The 16,345-nt window shown below is 36.8% G+C and overlaps 1 pseudogene; it reads right to left on the bottom strand.

The window, feature by feature from the left end:
* Positions 1-3,593: 3,593 nt before the first annotated feature.
* Positions 3,594-12,727, bottom strand: LOC142835629 (triosephosphate isomerase-like; annotated as a pseudogene).
* Between the last annotated feature and the right edge of the window lie 3,618 nt (positions 12,728-16,345).

Below are 16,345 nucleotides of genomic sequence, written 5' to 3'. Positions count from 1 at the left end.
ACTCTTTAAGACAAACTTGGATGTTTAAGTACGCTTAAGTTGATAAAGGGAGACCCTCTACAGAGGTTTACCTCCTCAGAGACACAATATACATTTTAAGGTAGTATCAGACATTGGCCTGTGGATATAGTATTGGTTTATAGATGTATTGGTTTGCTTTCCTCTGTTAATTTTATTTACAGTAAAAGGTCTAGAACACAGAATACTGTTCATTGCCTTTCTACAGAGACTTTATCAACAGAGGAAAGGGTGGGAATATTTACCAGTAAATGTACTTGCATGTTAGCAAATTTCTATTAATGTATAGATTTATTTATGCATTCGTTTCTTGTTCCTCACCCAAAATATGAACTCTCTATGTGTAGGATGACATGCAGCTTTCTCCACAATTCTCTAGAGTTTAGAACTGAGAGAAAAAGAAACATATTATTGCTTTTAAGGAATTAATGATCTTCAAAAATCTCTCATGTGCATATGGGAAAACATAAATAAATACAGGTACTAAAAATGTAGCATTTTTTTCAGGAAAAAGGAATTTTATCCAGTTTTGACAAATAGGAAAGAATCCTAGTGAAAAGGATAACTGCAAAATCTTGGTATTCCAGAGACAACATGTGGCTGTATTAAACAGGAAAAGACATTGGATTTTTGTCAATTACTGTGAAAGGAGAAGGAATTTTGAGCTATATTTTAAATGTTTAAAATTGGTAGAAAGATTAGGTGTAAAATGCCAGATGAGAGGAAAGAACAAGGATGACTATATACTTCTTTATGTGGCAGGGAATTAGTTTGAAATGACATTTCAAAATTGGTATAGGAAAAAAACTGAGAATAGAAAGATAATATATTCAGATTTTGATGCATTGATCAGGCTTATTAAGGTATAATTTGCATTCAAGAGAATTAATCCTTTTTGAAGTCTTGGTTTTTATGAGCCTCGATAAATATCTGCAGTCCTATATTTACCATCAAAATGAAGATATAAAATACATAAATTACCTTCTATGTTCTCAAATGTCCGTTTCAATTTCTTTTGCCTACCTGTAGCTCCTGGAAAACACTATTTTCTCTTCTTAAACTTTTAGCTTTCTAAGCACATCATGTAAACAGAATCAAAACATACAGCAGCTTTCAGCTGACGGCTTCTTCTTACTATAATGCTTTTGGAAATCACCTGTATGGTTGCTTGTGATGGTAATGCATGCCTCATTGGCGATGCCAAAATATAGTTACATGAAAACTTTATTTGTTCATGGTTAATGGGTATTTCTTTATTTTCCATTATGCAGTGATTGTGAAGAAAGATATAAAAAGTCATGAATAGGGCTAAATGTGGAGGAAAATCTTGGGTGATTGAAACCTAAAGAACTAGAAGCTTCTGGGAGTATGCAGAACCTACAAAGTCTGTGGAGACTGAGATGAGTCAAGGGCCAAAAATGCAATCCTTAGAAAATCAGCTTCTAAAAGGCAGCCAAGGGAGAGGAAGCCCTGAAGGAAATAGACAAAGAACGGCAGAGAGATGTAGTGTGCACTATAGAAAGTGTTGAATCACAGAAACCTGGGGCGCAGAGTTAAAAGAGGTCAAACAATGTTTTAAAAGACAGAGATGTAATGAATGCCTCATGAAGCAAAAGCCGAATGAAAGTTAACAATGGTGAACTGAATTAGGTAGTTTCATCATATTAAAGGAAAGAACTTGAATAACTTAGCTCAGGGCTTCAAAGGCATCTTTGGGTTTAGACTACCGTCTTCAGATGAAGAGATTGAGGAGTATGATTTCTTTGTAGGGGACAAGAATCAATATTATTTGGGGGCCTTGCTGTCATCCTTTTGGGACTTAGGTACAAGAAGAGAGTTGAGTAACCCAGTACAATAGTTATGACACTTGCCAGATCAGTCCTGATTGGTCTTAATTGAAGAAGGTGAGAATCTAGAGAACTCACCAAGAGAGGCATAAGCATCTGAGATGCGCGTGGTGTTAGGAGGTGAGTTCTTCCAACAATGCTCTGAGTGAATTTAAAAATGTGCACTCGCTCAATTGAGACTTCACTTGTGACCAAAGTCCTGGCTGACACTTTGGGCTTTTTTGAGAAATCCTGAGTTCCGGGCCAACAGAAACTGTGAGGGTAAAAATGCATTCTTTTAAGCTGTCAAGATTTGGATTCACTTGTTATACAGCAATAAATAACACACATGACCTAACTCCTGATTAGCCAAGCCACGTTGGAAGCTCACAATTGGCCTTGCTGGACGTCTGTGCTTTTAAAATTGGCTAATGGTATATACTTTTACTCCTGTAGGAGAATAGGCTGTTAAGATGTTTACTAGAACTTCACTGCGTGTACAATTCAGAATTTGGGAAGCTGGTAAAGTAGTTTTTCTAAAATAGTAAGATATGAAAAAATTGAGAACATAGATATATGTCTAGAAGGGAAGAACAGACTTCATAGGTAATATTAGAAACATCAGAATCATCTCAAAACATCTCAAGACCAAGTTCTTAGTACAGAGATTTATCTGCACCAGAGAGACAGAAGCCAAGGGATAAGAGACAAAGACAGGACAGGGAAGGAAAAGGGGTATTTGTCCCAGAGGGACAAAGGGCTGCCTGGAGATAGGAAACAGATGTGGTTCATAGGAAAATGGTGGTTTATAAAGGTAAAAGAGGAAACCCCATTTTAGAATGGTGTGTTTAATTTTAACTGAGCAGATTAATTAGGTGAGCCAAAGGGGGCTTTTAATTTCTGGACTTTGATACTTTGGTAGCTGGACCTTTATAGGCAAACCCAGCAGGAGGAATTGACCAAATAAGGGAACAGACCTTGGTGGCTAGCTGTAGGAATGTAATCTAGGGTTTTTTTTTTAGGAAGGCAAGGAAACTGGGGAGAAGGGCAAGGTCTGAGCCATGTTTGCCAGGGCTGGGCTGGCTAGAATCCCTTCAGGTGGTGGTAAAAGGGAGACTAGCACAGAGCTTAATAGGTCTGTTCAACACTGTGCTCAGGGACAGACATGGTCCCTTCAGTAGACATACAGAAATAGAGTGTGAAACTCTTGGCAAGTGGCTGGGCATTACTATGTAGATCATAACGTAGAGGCAGCGTTAGATTCTCTCTGCCCTGTTTTTAAACAAACAGAATTATTATGATGAAATTAGCACTTCAAAAATTATACAGATATGTAACATTTTACCTAGGAAGAAATTTCAAATTCTTTTTTTCTACCTTACATGTAAGATGGTTCACAAACACAATACTAGGGCTTCGACACTGTTGGGGAGGGGGGAACATTCCCGGCCTGCTTACCTGAACGGACAGAATCAGCTCCACTCACTCCACCTTCCTCCCCCAGCCAGGAAGTCACCTTGGTGAAACAGGCGACATATTTCATTCTAACCATTGTATTGAGTGGTATAGGGATTGGTCTGGTCCCAACCATTATATGGAGGTGTAAACGGTTCAGGAAGGTGCAGTGTGGATTAGGACACAAGTTGGGGCAGATGACATCAGAAGCATGTGACTGGTGAGAACTGTTCCTAAGCTTTTGGGCAATCTAGTCCTGACTTAGCAGAGGGTAGGGGACATGGACGGTGCTTATTATTTGGCATTGATGATGTCCACAAATTCAGGCTTAAGGGAAGCCCCACCCATGAGGAAGCCATCCACATCAGGCTGGTTAACCAGGTCCTTGCAGGTTGTTCCAATCACAGAATCTCCATTCGGGTGCTCTGAGCCACCGCATTGGAGACATTGGATTTCAGCCATCCCTGAAGCTTCTCATGCACTTCCTGGGCCTGTTGAGGGTTGCAGTCTTGCCAGTACCAATGGCCCATACAGGTTAATAGGCCAGGACAACTTTGCTCCCGTCCTTCATATTATCCGTGATGACCTTGGTTTGCTTAAAAACAACCTTCTCGGTGATGCCAGCGTCCCTTTCACCGAACTTCTCCCCAGTGTAGGCGATCACTGCAATCCCCTCGGCTAGGGCATGGGCTTCTTTCTGCCCAATCAGCTCATCCGACTCCCCCGAAGACATGCCTCCTCTCCGAGTGCTCCAACATTACCCTTATAGCTCCTAAGTCTTTGATCAAGCGAAGGCTGATCTCCCCAGTGAAGGTCCCATTGGTCACTTTGTAGCATTTCTGCACAGCCACAGCAATCTTGGGATCTACCTTATGCCTAATGAAGTAGATGTATGCGGTGGGGGGCGGGGTGCACAAACCACCTCGGTGTCTGCTGCACCTTAATCACATTCAGGGTGCAAATGAGTTCTCCCAGGCACTTCTTCCTCCCATTCATCTTCCAGTTGCCCCCAACAAAGAACTTCCTGGAAGGCACTATTGGACTGGGACTGTGTAGCTGAAGGTCAGTATGAGCCCAAAATTTCAAATTCTAACAAATATAAATCAACAAAAGCACCCTAACACAAGCGCAATGAAAAATTGCCCCAGACCAAAAGAAAAAAAAGTACAGTCTTTGTTCTGATTAAAACAATCAAAAGATCAAAAGCAATAAATATATTCCTTTAAGGAAAGTAGCTAATGAGATGGGTCTAATAGCAAATAAATAAGTTACATCCATTTACAATTACTTTTCTTTAATGTGAGATAGTCTATTTTAAATTGCATACACGCAATTAATGATAATTATGAAATAAAAGCTCACATTGGTATCTTTGTATTAAAATTAGGGAAGCATTTTATTTCTTTGTAATCTTCTTTATTAATTAAAACAATGGCTATAAGCTTTTCATTTGTGGTGACAAATTGTTGCTATTGTTAGAAGGAGTGGCTAGTAGGATTTTCTAATCAGTGGGGAGATAGAACCCAGGAAGATGTAAGGCTGGAGCTACTGTGTGTATTTATCTTCAGGAGCATATTGGCAGCCAGGTAAGTACTATCAGATGCATCTATCAGTAATGCAACAGAAGCTATGGTGCAGAAATGAGAAAACTCCAGTGCCAAGAGGGGAGGAAGAAGGATGGTAAGTAAAAACAAGGGGAAAGTCAGAACATAGCAACTGGAGAGCCAGCGTGGTGGAGAGAGGTGTCACGGGGTTCTAGCTAGATTCCAGAAAACAACAGAAAGTCAGATGTACAAATGAAAGCAAGGCTGGAACCACATTAGCAGACGTTGGGTCTGGGCTGTCAGTCTTGCTCTAGAACATTGGACAGAGCCTTCCCTAGCCCGTTAGTCAGGATTGCTCTTTGAAGGCTGAAGCAAAGCTGCCAACACAAAGTTCAAAGCTCTTAGCTATAAAGAAAAGTAGGTGGCCCAGGACAAATGAGTTTTTCAGTCAATGCCTATATTTGATTATCTGTATAGAATCGGCTCTATTCACAGTATAAAATGTATTTTTCATTTGGCTGAAAAATCAAGCATGTAAAGATGTCAATGACACTTGAGCCAGAAGTCACACTTGTCCAATTTTCTCGATACTGAAATGTGGTGTATTTGCAGAACACATTTCAAAACATTATTCCAGGACTCTTTGGTTGAAATTCAAATGTCATAGCTGCCTTTTGTATTAAAGGCTGAGACATGTTTGAGTTAAGCATCTGGGCTGGTACTTTTGTGGGTTGATAGTTATGTTTAATAGTTCCAAGACTTAATTAACATGTTTCCCTTTACTCCTAATCATTGATAAAGCTCTTCAAACAGCCTAACTGGGTTTATCATTAGGGTTATGGCACAAACTCATCCTCTCCAATAAAATCTATTTTTGCTGTTGGTTTGTCACTACATTTTAATAACTTTTCAAACAGCTTTCAACCCATGTGTTAATGCCAGCAAACAACTAATGTTTATTTTTCAAGTGTTATATCTTTAGACACCCTCTCAAAATATGTCTCTAAAATTAAATTTACTGTCTCTTAAATGCCATGTCTAAAATACTTAAATAGCAAAACAAAAGTAAAAACTTCATCTGCTTATAGATTTTCTAATTCACGGGTGTTCTCATCTCATGAATTAGAATATTAAAATAACTTTCACAGGTGTTGTCAAAAACATTTAGCATATAATCGAGTTAAAAATCGAGTAAATTAGTAAAATATTGTAGAGAAGTATTGAAGCCATAGCAGTGGAAAAACCTGATGTGGAAGTATTAAAATATAATCAGAAGATTATATAATTTTTAATGAATTCAATTATAAAATATATTATAAAACCCTGTAATATTGCATTCCTTTTTTGATATTTAACAGTGCTAGATATTTTTAGACATCTTCTAAACAGGGAAAAGTTAGCAATGCCTGAAGATGTTTCTGGTGATTATTAATAGCTGCTTTGCTATTATATTTTACTTGAAAAGTAAATGACATTGGTGACATCCAAAAATATGTCATTTTTCAATTCCTTTCTTGGTAGGAAGAATAAGCTTGGAATTAATTGTCAATAGAATATTCAGTGGTTTTTAAGGATTTACAGAGCGCCATCTATCTGCTTCTCAGAGCCCATTTATGCAGCCATTTCATGAATAATGGCATTTTATTTCAGTGGTAGTTTACTCATTTGGCTATCCAGTCAAACATTAGTCTGCATTACACTTTATTATCTGTTTTTAGATGTTATATTTCTTAGGCTTAAAACTATATTCTTGGTCATTTTCCAAAACTCAATACCATTTTAAGATCAAGGGTTCTTGCCAAAGCCAGGAAATTTATAATGAAGTGAATTCTCTCTGGCCTCATTAAATGACAGTGGTTCCTAGTACTTAACCAAAGTTGTAAATGTATCCTTTTCTTTGATTGATAAATAAGGAGTCATATCCTGAGATAAATTTAAAGTCTATGCCTGTGAAAATTCTTTTCCAGGATTTTACAGCTGCTCATTTTGCTCTGAATAAGAAATTTATGATCAAAAGAGATTTAAATATTAATTAATTACACTACATGGCTTGATGAAATAGACAGCTACCTCCATGTGGAACGGATAAGAAAAATAGATTGCTGGAGAAATTAGCAGTAGGTACAGGAAAAGCAGTCTTTTAGAAGTCATTTGGAATTTTATCATCAAATAACATATGTCTTGATGTGGGTGAGAATCAACAAGAAAATGTTTTTCACGTTGTAATGAAAGCTTTTCTTTATGTATTTCAAGATGCCTTTTCATGAATGATGAGAAAGAGAGAGATAGCAGCGCTAATGAGACGTATACTGATTGCCTGGGATTGTCTCACTTTGCTAACCTGTCCAATCTCATGGAGTTTTGTCTCTTCATCTAAACGGTCCCTAGCAGAGAAAATTGTCAATAATCAGACTGAATCAAGGTAGAAAATTGATGCTTTTTGGACACTTAAAGCAACATAGGTCATGGTGCCCTTCAAGAGCTCACTAACAAGATGATCCACAGAATGTGCTGTCATTTCGGCTGTGGAGTGTCATTTGACCATTGTTAAAGCTTTTAAAAGATTCTAACAGTAGAAAAGGCATTGTTTTCAGATTGTTACTGTCCTAGAATTAACATTTTCTTCCTCATTCATCAATGTTTCCTACATTTCTATGTCAGTAACAAACAGCATTATATGGTTATTGTGGTGTGAAACGATTGGGAACAGTTTTATTCCTTTCTTCAAATTAATGTTGTATTAGTCAGGGTTCTCTAGAACAGAACTTATAGGATAAGTACACGCACACATATATGTATATATACTCAAATGGATATATACACATCTATAAATTCACATATATATGTACGTAAACATAAACATATGCATATATGTATATACACACATATGTACACATATATAGTTATATATACATATACACATATATTGTATGTGTGTGTGTGCTATTCACTAGAGTGGTTTACAGGATGTGATCCAGCTAGTTTGACAACAGCTGTCTCTCAATGGCAAGTCCAAAAATTCATAATGTTGGATGCCACAATTGGTTGTAGGAATCCCAAACAAATACACTCTAGACCAGTGAGGGAATTAGAGAAGGACAGACAGATAAAGAGCAAAAGCATGCCCTGTATATGAGCTAAAATGACAAAGTATGGCCCCGATTTAGGGTGGGTCTTCTGATCTCAAGTTACCTGATTTGAGGTGGTCTTCTACCTCAAATGATCCAGTTAGCTGAAAATCTCTTACAAGTGTGCCTACCACCTTGTGTCTACTTAATTCCAGATGTAATGAACGGTTGGTCACACATTAAGGAACACTACTGAGGATTACTTTCCTACAGCATTGTTAATATAATTAACAATTACATAATTCTGAGAAAAATGCAGTCTTGGGTTGAATCCTGACACAGTCCTGTGCAATTCAGATCGAATTGCTCTACCTCTCTCAGTCATAGCCCTGTAAGCAGGTTAAATGTAAGCTATGTATGGAGAGAGCTGATGAAGTTTCTGGGAGGACTTTGTAGGTGAGAACTATAAAGCATTGGCCCTTCCAATGTTACTCAGTTTAGAGACTATCTCTTTCTATTGAGGATATTATTCATTTTCCCAACTTGAATTTCATATTCTGAGAAATGCGCAAGGAAACTCAAGAACCTTAGGATCTCACTTCCAAATATTAAAATCTTAAATATAATGCAAACCAAATAATAATACACACATATATCAAAATATTAAAACATAAATGAACTCCAAATGAGCATTTGTTCTTCGACAACATATACAAACTGAGACTGGAAGAGAGGTAAGTTCTGTAGTTGGCTCATGTAGAATTTTCCATCACCATGGAGATATCTGTGTAAGCTTAGTAATAACTGTTTCTTTAAATTCTTTTATAACACCTTAGGGCTTGAATGTATAAACACAATTATAAAGCATATCTGAAGTGTGAGCTATAGTTGAGTCTATTTGTGACATGTGTTGTAAGTGTTAGGAAAGTGAGAGTCATGTCATGTTCTCAGGAGACACAGTATTTCGTCTCTGGTATGACATTTAGAGGGTTCTTCAGCTGCTGAGAAGCAACACATAATGAGGGACATAACTCTCTCCTTGTAATCAGCAAGTGTGCACCAGCACCACTGCTGAAATCACACTGGATGCTTTGGTATCATGAGGGTACTGTCCTGCTGCACAGAATGTTCCCTTACTTTAAATGCTCTTGAATCAGATTGCTCCTGATTCAGCAAGTGTCCCCCCAGAATACTCATTGCTAAATATATCAAACAACTGTGTCATGCTGTTTAATGGCACAACTTACATAGAGTTCTTCTATAGTATATGATTTCAGGGATATCCACTTTTGCATGGGATAACCAATTTGTCAGTTCATCCTTGGGAGAAACTAATTCTCCATCTCTCAGCAATCATTAACTGCATGTAGTTCTTTGTCTGTGGTGTGTTTATGTTTATTTGAGATTTTCACCTTCAAATGTATCATATCTATTGATACTATTGTTGTTCAGATCTTCTTTTTATAGTTGTATTATGAAGGCATCATGGATTTAGCTTCCGTGCAATTTTTAGGAGAAAAATCACAGAAGTCTTCTCACAGACGACTTCCTGATTCTCTGACTCTTTTTACCTTTTTACCCTCTTTTCTGTAACATTCTCTGGCCCTTAGGTACAGGAGTCACTTTTGTAGACGCATCCATTTGGGATGGGATATACACATTCAACTGGTCTCTGCTGTGTGACCTGTAGCATTCTGCAGTGCTCTCCATTTACTGAAAAGAGACACTTCTTTATGCTACACTTACTTGTAGGCATAAGGATACACTTTAGAATGCAGTAAGAGTTATGATGGTCTAGTAAAGTGACTGTGGTAGGTTCTCCTCTAAGCCCTATGACCTCACTAGCCGCTGAGGACTGTCTAAATTTCTAGTACCAGGCATGATTTTTCATGGGCCGTAAGTTAATTAAACAGCTGTCTGTCGGTGTCACTGTTGTCCTTTAGGGATATTTTTCCATGCTAGTCATTGGTGTCATTGCTAGGTAGGATTATTGCTTTCATTTCTTCATAAGTTATTCTGATGCTATGAAGGCCAGGAGGCTTTCAGCTTGCATCCAGATTGAATCATCAGAGTCCAGTGTCCTCAATGTGTGCTAACTTCAATAACAAGGTATCAATCTCTGAGAGGAAAACAAGGGCATATTACATATGTCTATATATAGTCTCTGTTAATTTGAGATTCAATTGATTAACCAAAGTGATCAATTATTCAAATGAAGATGTGTTATGGCGGGTATGGGGTTTTCTGTTATATAGTTTGTGACTCTTAGGAGATCATTTTCAGCCCAAGTGACATTAGTTCATTTACTAAATCTATCATCTCATCTATTTATCTTTTTGTCTATGTATGTATGTATGTATGTATGTATGTATGTATGTATCTACCTACCTACCTACCTGTCATCTATCCATCCATCCATCCATCCATCCATTCACCCTTCCATCCATCCCATCTATCCATCTATCATCACCTATCATCTATCTACCTAACTATCACATCTAAGTACTCTGAATATTTTTAGGCATGTACAAAATAATATAATTCCTTGTTAAATTTCTTAGTCTGTAAAGACTATTAAAGAGATGTGATAGATTATCTTATTTGTTAATTTTGCTGACTTGTGAAATATCTGTGCTCACTGAGACACACCCCTTGCTATGCCTTTAACATTTCTAGAGAAGACTGACACACAGGAAAATAACTGAGGGAAGAAGACTCATTTGGCCTGTGAGTGACACCATCTAAAATGTTGTTACTTAGATGGAAAAGAAGTTGGAAGAATAGGAAGTACTGTGTTGCGTTTGAGTGGGGTTGTGTCTATTGATCTTTCCAGAGAAACTTACTTATTTTACAGTTAAATTATTTTCTACAACATCCTTGATAAATGGTCTTTAATGTTTTACTTTTCCTCCAATGCTCACTTCTTCCTAGGAAAACCATCCCATACATTCTAAATGCCCTTCATGAATAAACAGGTAATCTGTCTCTCTGTAAATTTTATTCTTCCAACCTCTATCAGAGTTTGAGCTCTTGAAGTTTTTAGCTAAGAGTATATTCTATTTCCACAAGTATCGTTCAAATATGCACCATTTTAGCAAAACTGCCTTCTTGATCTACAGGCTATCCTCCATTTCTTCTATTTCTTTGTCACCCCTCACTACACTTAGCTCAATTCCAAGAACTAAAGACAAGTATAGTGTTGGTATTGCTTTTGGAATAATGGAGTATCTCTGGCTGCTGTTCTATATTCTTCTAGATCACCTATGTTCTCACCAAAATGCATTCACTTTGAGAACTGTTGTATTTACTTATTGAATAATACAAGAATATATGGGATCTAAATGAACTTTAAATATCTTGTTTCTTCTGTCCAAAATTTATTCACACTACTCAGGGTATCACTACTCATGAAAATGGTAAATATTGATTCTATATCTTTGTCTGATTTGTAATTATAAACACTGTGCAGGGCATGACCAAGTGTCCTTCTTACGTTTGCCACCCAAAACACAGACCACAAGCAAGCACTTCTTCCCCCTTTCTCCATATATTTCCCTTTCATTCACAGTGCTAGAGATAGAACTTAGAAATTCATGAATGCTAAGTACGCACTGTACCATCGAGCTTTATCACCAGCCCATGACTCATCTTTTTGTCCAGCCATCTACAGGATACCTCCAGGTACTCTTGAATCCCATCTTTCTCTCTGTTGAAATGGCTACCATGAGCTTCTATTACTTGCCATCTTCACACTGCCAACATATCTGAACTTGATTCCACAGTCATCTCTCTTCAGACATAACCCATATCCCCCCCTTTACCTTGCTTGTAACAAGTTATATTATTCATTCAATTTTTATTGAATGTGATGCAAATCCTGTCAGGTGTGATCCCATTATTCAAATAGAACAAGCAACCATGGATACAAAATGCTATATATTTTTTAAAATTTTTAAATGGCTATAGGGATGTGAGGGCATTTTCAATAAAAACTTTAAAAAAATTTATAAAATAAAGGTTCGAATATATAATAGAGATACTTGTCTAACTTTTGCATTTTATAAGCTAATCATATAACTTATGGCGACTCTTGGTCTGATTTGATAATCTGAGTTTTTTCTTATCACTATTTGACATAGGACTTATATAGCCCTGGCATTCTACCTTAAAATATAAGCTTCTTAACAGAAAAGACCTTAGTCATGAAACATCACAGCACACACTCTCCCATTTGTGCCTATTACTCAGGAAATTTTCTATAATCAGTGACTACTTATGCATTTCTGAGGTTGCAAACTACAAACCGTGCCATCCCATCCTAGTCCAGATAGTTAAATTAATAATCCCACTGGAAGGGCTCCAGTTACATTTTCTATCTGCATGTTGGAGTATCTGTCTAAAATAATTTTGGTTTTGGCACAATGGATATTAAATTGACAGTGTTTAGCCGGCAGGCTTAGAGGCTTATTAAGGAAGCTCCTGGAACATAATGAGAAATCTCTGTCATCAGCACACAAGTAGGTGCTTGTCTTCTGTCCTGTGGCAAAAGGGTATTCACTCAGATCATTTAAAAGCTGTACCAAATTATTTTGAAATAAATTAAAAAGAAGAAGAACTAGGATACAAGTGTCTTTCTTGGCTCTGGAGAGTCCATCCCTACCTGCTCTGATATACACAGTGGCATTGTGCTTCGGACTTTGAAGGGGACTTCATAGGCTGAGTTCTGTGCTGAGATCACATAGCTTGGCCTATCGTGATTCCTGTCTGTAGGATCAAAGGCGAACTGTAGATCAATACTGCTGACAAAGGCTTGCATTGTTCTCAAATATTTTCTCTGTACTGTCAAACTTTTCCACAAAAGGCAGGTAAAAAATAGGGGAGATGCTTAGCAATGGTCAGCAATGGAATAGCTTTATCTGAGACCCATGTTTCTCTCATAAAAGATATTTTGTTAAGGAACCATAGTGGTGTGTCATCCCAGTGTGTGATTCTCCCCAGGGATGTTCTCATTCTTCTTTTCTGTGTTGAATTGTGAGAACATGTTTGAAAATGGTGAATGCACTTTAAGCAAAGACAATCCTCAAGTCAAGGATTTGGAGTATCTTTCTAAATTCCAGATGCTAGCATAGTGCCTTGGTACCCCACATTGAAAGTAGTACTCTATCAGTTGATGTCATGGGTTGCTAATGATAAATGGTGCAAGTAAATACACTTTGGAACAAAAGGTGTTATTGCCTCCAGCTAGAATCTTGCTGGATTTCCAAACCAATCCAGAAGCCCCAGGGAAACCTCCCAGTTTTTGCTCTGTTCTCTGCTTTTTACTCTTTTGGTTTCAGCTTGGTCCTCATACTGTACTGGACTGAAATGCCACCTTTCTTTACCTTCTCCCAGCTGGCTTCTTCACTATCCAGACATATATGAAAGTGTTAGTTAGTTTTCATGAAATGATACAGTGTTTACTTATGATGTTTAAATGCATAAATTGTTTTCTCAAATTAGAACAGTTACCTGATAGTTTTAAAAGCACTTTAGATCTGTAGTTTTCTCTCATCGTAAGACTCATCTCTTAGATAGGTAGAGTTGTTATTCTTGATCTTATTTTACAAAATCAGCATTTAACATTGTTTTTTGAGGTCACAGTTTGTATGGGATTAAATAGGATTTCAACAAAGAATGTCATAACCTACATCTTGTGCACTTTGAGTGTTTTGGGAAGAGGGGTGACTCATGTATTCTTAGGAGCCTAGTCCATTGGGGGCTGGTTTTACGGATGTGGGAAATTCTGTCCATTTATATGATACTGCCATTTCATTTCACACTGGAGAAGGGAAGAATAAAAAATGACAATATAGACATAACAAAGGTACATTGACAGGATTTTAAATGAAAATGAGGTAAAATAGTGAAGGTAAGCAAAGTGAAAACACAAAGTTCAACTTAACAGACAGAATCCCCTCAAAGGCCTAGGTTAACTCTTCTGCTTAAATTTAAAAGAGTTAAAAGTAAGATCTTTGTGCCCAACCAGAACAAAACTCAGGGAATCACAATAAGAATGGGGTTGTCTTTGTCCAATACTGCGTAGAAAGTCCCTGGTCTGAAAAACCAATGTCTTTGCCAAACAAGAATGAAAACAGAGAAATGAGGAAAAGGTAAAAAGAAGAGAGTTATTTTTCCATCATTTTGCTATTATTTTATAGATTTTTAAATCAATTTGAAGAACAGTTACTTCCAAAATTTTATGTTGCATCACATTTGAACCCATTTAATTTAAATCTAAGAATAAAGCAATCACATCTCATTTCTTTTGAAGAGTTTAAGAGATTGGAAATATCAAAATGATGACTTTTTTGAATGTATAGGGAATTGGCTAATGTTGAGGTTCAAAACTGAACTCAACTGTAGAAGTTGTTAGAACTCTGGACGAAAGTGCAAGCATTCCATAAAATTCCAGAGATATTGATTTGTGTATGAGATGAGAAACAACTGTTCATTTTAATCTGGGATTTCATACATTTATATGAAGTATGTCTCTTCTTGTCATTTGAAGTTTTGGTGAAGTAAGTATCATCTGTGTAAGCAGAGGGAAATATAGCAAAAGACAGGTGTCTACTCAAGTGAAAGAACTGAGCGTTAACACTGTGCTTCTCAACTGATTATGTGGAGTGATGTTACTGTAGACAAATCATTTTATATATGATTCAGATAAATTTTGGTCGTAATAAATATTTGATTTTTTCATTAGGTCATTGATTTGTCAGTCTTGTCAAATGTTGTCATATGTGAAATCAAATATAATGTTTTGTCTTCATTAGGAGCCCAATAATCCTACAGAACATTTTCATGCCTCTATGTGTTGAATTTGATATATTTCTATCCTTAAAACAAATCTTTCAGCAGTAGAAATTAATAGCAAAATTTGGTATATATTTAGTACTTTCCATCTTCAAAGAGTCTTAGAAATATCACCTAAGTTATTCCCTTCTGCACAAATGTAGCACAAGTCTTGTTACCTTAGGGGAAGGCAATCTGTCAGGAATCTACTGTGGGGATGCCCACACAATGTGCCCTGGTTCCTGCAGATTCAGCATTTTGTCACTCTGCCAGTGGACAATGACAGAGAGCAAATATAATTTGGCAAGAAATGGCAAGAGAAACCCAGAGCTGGCAGAATGGAAGAGTGGAAACATGCATTTTAAATCCCTTTTATGTTGGCACAATGTAATGAACATATACTCTTCATCTGATGTTTTCCACTTCACAAAACTCAGTGTAATTATAATATTAAAGTAACAGAATAATGATGTGGTGGATGCAGGTCCTAATCAGGAGCAGGGACTCAGACCTTGACAAGTAATGGTGCCCCATTGTAAAGTTTTACTGACTTCTGCAAGGGAATAAAGCTCAAGTAACTGAAGTGTCTATTTTGATGACATGTTCATGTTCCTTTGTTTTAAACAGAGCAGACTTTTTTTTTGTTTTGGAAGGATTGTTATATTTTAGGGTACTGTGGTATATACCCCCAAATTATTATCTTATAGAGTTTATGATGGCCAATCTTATAAAAAGGCAAAATTGAATCAAGGTTTTTATAGTACTTCCATCATATAGGCACTCTCTAACAGTGAAGAATTAATGCATTTTAAAAATATGCTTGAATTTTGTTGGCAAATGAATGGAGCTAGAAAACATCATTTTGAGTGAGGTAACCCAGTCTTAGAAAGACAATTATCACATGTACTCACCCATAAGTGGTTTTTAAATATAAAGCAAAGAAAACCAGCACACAAATCACAATCCCAGAGAACCTAGACAACAATGAGGGCCCTAAAAGACACATACATAGATAGAACATACATGGGAAGTAGAAGACAAGATCTCCTGAGTAAATTGGGAAGAGAGGGACCTTGATGGGGAGAGGAGAGGTAAGGAGGGGAGCAGAGATAAATGTAGAGCTCAATAAAAATCAATAAAAATATATGCTGATAAAACAAGATATCAGAGTTAGTACCATTTTCACAAAAGACTATTTCAAAATATTTGCTGTTGAAATTAGATAAGTGTACTGAAAACTCTTGAGTTTAATAAATTTTATTATTTATAAGTTTTTATTATAACTTTTTTAATAATAAAAGCACTGGTTTTAAACACTGCTACTCAATTTGAATTTTTTTTATCATTTCCATATCTTTGTTTTCAAATGAGGAATGTTAGGATCAAAGAAATTAAAACACCTGGGCAATATCTTCCAACTGCCATATCCTTTATCCATATTGTGAATTTGGAATAGATTCTCTTCTTGGCTTGCTCTTTTCCTACTATAGATCACCCAGTCAAACACATCAAATTCACCACACAGAGGCATGAACATGTTAGCTAGGTTCTACCATGAGTCTTGTGACACACCTGCATATAGTGCCGTCTGCTTTCTAAACCA

This window comes from Microtus pennsylvanicus, chromosome 15 (assembly GCF_037038515.1).
Source record: "Microtus pennsylvanicus isolate mMicPen1 chromosome 15, mMicPen1.hap1, whole genome shotgun sequence".
Taxonomy (NCBI): Eukaryota; Metazoa; Chordata; class Mammalia; order Rodentia; family Cricetidae; genus Microtus; species Microtus pennsylvanicus.
Note: the sequence above shows the minus strand (reverse complement) of the source record. Positions and strands in the feature narration are given on the sequence as shown.